The 7,062-nt window shown below is 35.0% G+C and overlaps 1 non-coding gene across 1 annotated transcript; it reads left to right on the forward strand.

Annotated features, from left to right (window-relative positions):
* Positions 1–790: 790 nt before the first annotated feature.
* LOC149496997 (small nucleolar RNA R71) lies at positions 791–897 on the forward strand. The gene has a single exon (XR_016320695.1). It is a non-coding gene; the product is annotated as a small nucleolar RNA R71 (small nucleolar RNA).
* The last annotated feature ends 6,165 nt before the right edge of the window (positions 898–7,062 follow it).

The following is a 7,062-nucleotide window of genomic DNA, read 5'->3' on the forward strand; positions in this document are numbered from 1 at the left end:
AGGCACTTTTGATTGTTCTTTTTCCTCCTTTTCTTTCCTTAGTGGTTCATCTAATTGTTTGCCACTCCTCAAGGTGATAGCCTGCACTTGTTCTTTTGGATTCTTTTCAGTATTGCTAGGTAACGTACCTTGAGGTCGAGATGCCATCATGTTTGCGAACTACCCTAACTGAATCTCCAAATTCCTAATTGCAGCTTGCTGGATTTTATGGTTCTCCCTGGTTTCATTCATGAATTCCATGTGTGATTTGGAGAGGGCAGTGAGGAGGTCATCATGAGATTTCTTTTCTGGAGGGTGGAACCCTGGGGGTGTATTCAAGGCATTGTTAGGATTACCATAAGATAGGTTAGGATGATTCCTTAACCTGTTATCATATGAATTTGAATAAGGGTAATTCTTTCTTCCTTGATTCATCACATAGTTCACTTGCTCCAAAGTCTGCGGATTTAAGGAGTCCATGATGCATTCCCCAATTCCATGTTGTCCATTGCACCTATCACACACTTGCATAATCGAATTCACAGGATTAGTGGTTAACATGTCCAATTTCCTTACCATGTTATCTACCTTGGCATTGAGTGTTGTAATGGCGTCTATTTCATAGACTCCTGCGGTTCTTCTCCTTTCGGTATTGTTTTGGTAGTGGCTGTTGCTTGCCATCTCCTCTATCAACTCATATGCTTCATCAATACCTTTCTTTTCAAAGGATCCACCTGCAGCTGCATCTAAAGTGATTTTAATATTAGGTGATAATGCATTATAAAAAGTTTGTACCTGTAGCCACTTGGGCAAACTGTGATGCGGGCACTTCCTTAGCAAGTCCTTGAATCTTTCCCAAGCTTCGTACAAGCTCTCTTGATCATGATGAGCAAATGTCATTATCTCATTACGCAGCTTGGTGGTTTTTGAGGATGGGAAGAATTTAGCTAGGAATTTTTGAGCTAATTCATCCCATGTGGTAAAACTTCCAGCGGGACACGATTGTAACCATGATCTAGCTTTATCCCTAAGAGTAAAAGGAAAAAGCCTCAACTTGATTGCATCTTCAGAAACACCATTTTGTTTGAATGTGTCACTAATTTCCAAAAAATTGGTGATGTGAGCATTAGGATCTTCACTAGGCAAACCTCCATATTGGATCGAGGTAGAGAGCATTTGGATAATTGCAGGTTTAATCTCAAAGTTATTAGCTTCTACCCTAGGTCTTGTAATACTTGAGGCTGTCCCATTCAGATTAGGTGTTGTATAATCCCTTAAGGTACGGACCGGATGTTGAAGTGGTGGTCCAACTACGTTTTCATTTCTGTTTTCGTTTTCGTTGGCCATGTCTGCTTGTTGTTCGAGTTTTATTTCTCTTGCTTTTCTTGCAGCGTTGTGCCTACGAAAGGTTCTTTCAATTTCTGGGTCAAAGACTAGAGGTTCAGTCGTCCTTTATCTTCTTTGCATAAAACACCTGGAACAACACTTAAAAGAAAATTAAATAAAAACGAAAGAGTGTCTAAATTAATAACAGGGTAATTTGTATTGATATTGATACGCCAATCCCCGGCAACGGCGCCAAAAACTTGACAGCGGTTTTCGCAAGTGTACGAAATCGCAACAAGTAATATAGAGTAAGAAAGTATCGTATCCACAGGGATTGTTTATCAATTACCAAAATTATGTTAACCTATTATTATTTAGATGATGATAAAAGGAATTCGCTGTAAAGTAAATAAAATTCAAAGTAAAAGAGATCAAACACAAAATTTAGGTGAAAAGAAATCAGGGGATTAAGCTACTAGGGAATTTGATTTCATTTAATTCTATCCAGCTTATTCTATTAGTTCATTAATCAAGTTTAATTGTTCAAGTAGGAGAAAACAACCCTAAGGTTACTAACAAGCTCTCCCGATTTATTGTTAGCTATTCTAATCCAATTTAATCACCTATCTTAATAGTGAAATTAAACATGAATCAGATCATTAGGTTTTATGGTTGTTTTATGAATTCACAACTTAATACTTTATTAACTTATGAAAGCCCCCCTTGAGTCAAACTATATAGTTTCCACATCAAGTTATTATTCTCAAGTAAATTATTACCTTGTTCATATCAATAACCCTTCTCCCGAATGTGGTTATTGAAATAATTCAATCCAGGGGAATTTTTCTGTCTGGAAGCCTTAAGCACAATAATAAGTTATAACAAGAACAAAGAAAAATAAATCTAGTATTATAAGCTGGAATCAAATTAAATTACATCAAATCCCTAGTATAAAAGTTTAGCTAGACATAGTAATTAAATTAAGCTCAATCATACTTGAATCATTCATTATATTTAAAGACAATAATAAAGAAAGAAACAAGATGAAGAGTTTAGAATAAAAACTGTATCCAACTATGTTGATGGCTTCCTTGAATCTTAGCACAATTATTTGAAGCTTGAAATCTTTGAGAAGAAGAGAATTATGTAAAGTGTTGCACAAAAAACGAGATCCCCTACTATGAGAAGTTCCTCCCTTTATATAGAGATCCTGAAGGCAAGTCTGACTCCTTTTAGGAAAATAGAATCCTTATTTAGCACAAAATCCTTTATAGGAGATCATAACTGTTTAGGCTCTTGATTTCTTCTTGATTAGGACTCCTTTTTCTTCAAGAATAGGTCCAGGTCTTGTTTAGTGTGTTTAGGAAACTCCCTGAAGTCGGCCCATGTGAGAAAGGCTTGATTTGCGTGTTAAATTCACGCTGGTTCCGCCTAGGCAGCACGGGCGTGCTTCATGGCACGGGCTGGGCGTGCTGTAGTCTGGAGGTCTGGCTAGTGAAGCACGGGGCGTGCTAGGTAGCACGGGCTAGTGAAGTACTGAGGCACGGGCGTGCTACAGAGCACAGGCAGGGCGTGCTCTTCTCTGGAAGTCTGTCTAGAGTTGCCATGGGCGTGCTATGCTTGACACGCCCTGGTCCCATTGTAGCACGGCCGTGCCTTTTGACATACCCTGGCCGTGCTCTCTTCTGTCTCTCCTTTGGTTTACTTGGCTTCTAGCACGGGCGTGCCTTCCAGCACGGGCTGGGCGTGCTAGAAGCTGAGTGCCTTGCATTCTAAAGTTCTTTTCTGCGCCAAATTTCTGCAATTTTCTCTTAGATCAAGCGGATTAAAGACCAAGGAAGCTTTTAAACACAATTACACTAAAAGTGATTTAAAATTAAATTAAAGAAGTAAAAACTTACTAAAATTCTAATAAAAACTATATTAAAAACACTATAAAATTTACACTTATCAGTTGGATTTCTCTTCGTGACTTTTATATTGAATGCAAAATTAGAGATTATAAAAAAAGAATAATGGAATACAAAATTAAAAATTTTCAAGAATTTGGTTTGAGGTTTGAGGCTCAATTTTATTGAATTTGTTCAATTTGATATAATATTTGGACATGATTGTTCTTATAGGAATACTTGCAACCTTTGGTAATCATTTTGGATTATTGAATCTTAGTTGCCGTAAGAATATTGGAAAAAGGTTGCTTATTTTATTGAAAAAGGCTAGTAAGATAGACTTTAGATGGATTTATATTTGTTTATCTTGATTCTAAAATGGTGTCTACTTAAATTTTCTTTTGAACTTATTTCTTTCTATTATGTCTATTTGAAACATAAATGTTTTTATGTTGTTTCCATTTTAGTTCAATGATGGACCTTTACAATGAAAAAAATATAAATTTATTCTGCAGCTTGAAACGGTGTCATTTAATGAAGAGGTGAAATTTGATTTCCATAGCAGAAATTTGAGTTACCACTGACTTGGCAACAAGTGGAGCCCATATATCTTAAATAATGGCCACATCAATAAAAAAATTTAATAGAAGGGGTATGGAGGCTAGAATTGGTACAAAAAAATAAGTACGTGGTATTATTTAAAAAAAATTAAAAAGCATTGGCTAGAATTGATAAAAAGGTTAAAGTTCACGCTTTTTTTTTTGTTATTCAGCCTTTCTTTAATGATACTATTTTATTTTGACTGATTGAAACATGTGTATATTTCTTTAATGATGTCATTTTATTTTGGGTCAATTATAAATTTGATGTCTGGACTGTTTAAAATATTCTATTTTAGTGTCTCAACAAAAAACTTTTGCAATCAATTATTCAAACCCATCAAAAATTTCAATCAAGTGTCACCTGCTTACATGGTATGTCAAAATTACATTTAAGATAGGTGGGGCCCACTTGGCCTTTCAAAATGTGTTGCTTAGGATCTGAGTAGGTAAATCATGTCGGATTAATGTGTTAGTCAATAATAGTATTATAATTAAATATCTACCCGTATTAGATGTCGTTAGGGAAAGGGAAGGGGAAATCAAAGCATCGTTCTAGGTATTCTAAAATTTCTTTCGAAAACAAAAAGAACAATGGAAGATTTGCTATTCTCTCGATCAACAAATTAATTTCACTTCGATTTCATTGCTAGGAAAGGGAGAATATGATTTAAAACCATGATCACTGTGTTAAGAATCGATGATTTAAAGTTCTATAATATAGTTAGGTCTCAGATTGATGAGCAACGATTGCTTTATTTTTTTTTTTTCTTCTTTTGCATTTTTTCTTGATTTTGTTTGACTCGAAGCATGACATAGTCCATATAGGTTTTGGGTTTTCTTAATTTGCTATCTATTACGGGTGAATAATGTAGATTTGTTTGAATGAAATTTTTTTATTACTGAGATATGGAATTAGGGAATGGAAAGTTGAATGCTTTCAAGATGTGATTTTTTTTATTGCTTTTTGTTTGTTTTTTTACTTTGAAATAGTAGCAAATATATATAATAATAGGTACTAAAAACTGTGCGTCTCGATTTTGGTTTTTATACTGCAGGATGGCATTATGTGTAATTGATGTGTATTATGGTGGTGTTTTCATAAACGATTAGAAAGATGACCCTAACGAATATGTGGGTGGGAATTTCATGCAAGTGGATATCAATATTAGTAATTTCTCACTAAAAACCTTTATTGACAATATCCAGAAAAAGATGGGAATTAGAACACTGGTCCAAATGCATTTTAAATTAGTCAAGGACAACTTTACACAAGGTTTAGAACTATTTGGAATGAGTCCATTGCAAATATGCTTGAGTTGGTAAAAAAAAAGGGAAAAGAACAGAAGTTTATACTGAACACAAAATATATAGGGACAGATGGTTAAATTCATGTTACAAGATCTATTCTTAAATATTTGACCTCACAAATGGGTCTGAGGGTCAGTATGTAGGCAGTAATAATGGTGATGTGGAAGGTGAGGTTAGGGTAAGGGGAAGAGGTAATGTTCGTGGCAATGTTAATGAAGAAGTTAATAAAGCATTAAATAAGGTAGTTGAGGGAGGTACTACAACACTAGATCTTGAATTTGGAGGGGTCAACTTAGAGAGAGAAATTGTAGATATAGATTTGGGTGGTAATGAGGAAGATTGTGTTAATGTAAAACTAGGGGTGGGGAAATACCTGCTATGGAAGAAGAAGAAGATGTTAATCAAGATAATCTACAAGATGATGAAGAGGAGTTGGTTGAGTGTGAATGGATGTTAGGTGATAATGAAGATTCACAGGAAGTAAGAGAATCTATGAGAAAATTTAAAAAGAGAAAGAAAAAGAGGGTTAGTGGGTCTAAGACAACACATAATCCATCAATTGGAAGTTTTCAACCAAATTTAGAGCCAAATGCAAACGAAGATGATGGTTGCCTAACTAATTATGCAGATTCTGAAGGTTATGTAAGTCTAAAAAGCAGTGATGGGGATAAGAGTGATGAAGAGCAAGTTATGAGAAGAAAAGACAAATATAAAACCTTTGATTCAACAGCTGAGAAGGTGCATTTTTCTTTGGGAATGACTTTTAAGAATGGGGCAAAATTTAAAGAAGCAGTGAGCACATTTGCAATCCAACAGAGGAGAGAGGTGAAGTTTGTGAGAAATACTGTGACGTAGTTTAGAGCAAAGTGTGAAGAAAAACTATCCTTGTTAATATATGCATCAATGGAAAAAAGCAAAGAAAGATTTAGTTTTGAAAACACTAAGAAATGAGTATACTTGCTCCATCTCTTTCAAAAATAGGAGGTGTACTGCGAAATGGATGGCAATAATGTCCTGCCCAAGATCAGTGCCTGTGAAATAATGACACTGATTGATCTTAAGAAACAAGTGAAGACTAATGTTAATGTGGAAGTAACCATCACAAAGCTAAGAAGATCTAAGATGATTTACCTAGCAAGGTTAAGCGGAGGCTCTAAGGGTGAATATGCAAAATTGTGAGACTATTCGAGTGAAGTAGAAAAATCAAACCCTGAAAATAGTACCTATTTAGTTGTACAAAGGCCTATCCTATATAGACTTTTAGTTTTTGATAGGCTGTACATATGTTTGGAAACTTTAAAGAAAAGGATTCTTGACCAGTTGTAAAAAGGTGATTGGGCTAAATGGGTGTTTTCTCCAAGGGTCCATTAAGGGTGAGATATTAATAGCAATTAGAAGGGATGGTAACAACCAGATGTACCCTATGGAATGGGCAGTGGTGAATATTAAGTGCAAGTCAACTTGGCACTGGTTCATAGACCATCTAAAGAGGGGCTTGGAAATCGCTAATAGTGAAGGTTGGACTTTCATTTTTTACCAACAAAAGCTGAGGTCATTGATATTTACTTTTCTTTTCTTGCTTACTTGTTTCCACTGAATTATGATATATGCTAATGATTGAAAATTTCTTTCTTGCTTTTTTTTATAGGATTATTGGATGCAATTTATGAGAAACTTCCTTTATGTGAGCAAAGGTATCGTGCTACACATCTTTATGCAAATTAGAGAAAGAAACATAGAGGAAACGAGTTCCATCAGTAGTTTTGGGCATGTGTTAAATCATATAACATGTTTGACTTTGAAGCCAATATGAATGAGCTGAAAAATATGTCCAAAACAAGATTTAAAGATATTCTGCATACTCACCCCAATCACTGGTGTAGGGTCTACTTTAACACTGAGGTAAAATGTGACATTGTTGATAATAATTTAAGTGAAGCTTTCAACAATTGGATTAT

Source organism: Jatropha curcas, chromosome 4 (assembly GCF_041381405.1).
Source record: "Jatropha curcas cultivar XTBG-Jc1 chromosome 4, XTBG_Jcur_1.0, whole genome shotgun sequence".
NCBI classification, from domain to species: Eukaryota; Viridiplantae; Streptophyta; class Magnoliopsida; order Malpighiales; family Euphorbiaceae; genus Jatropha; species Jatropha curcas.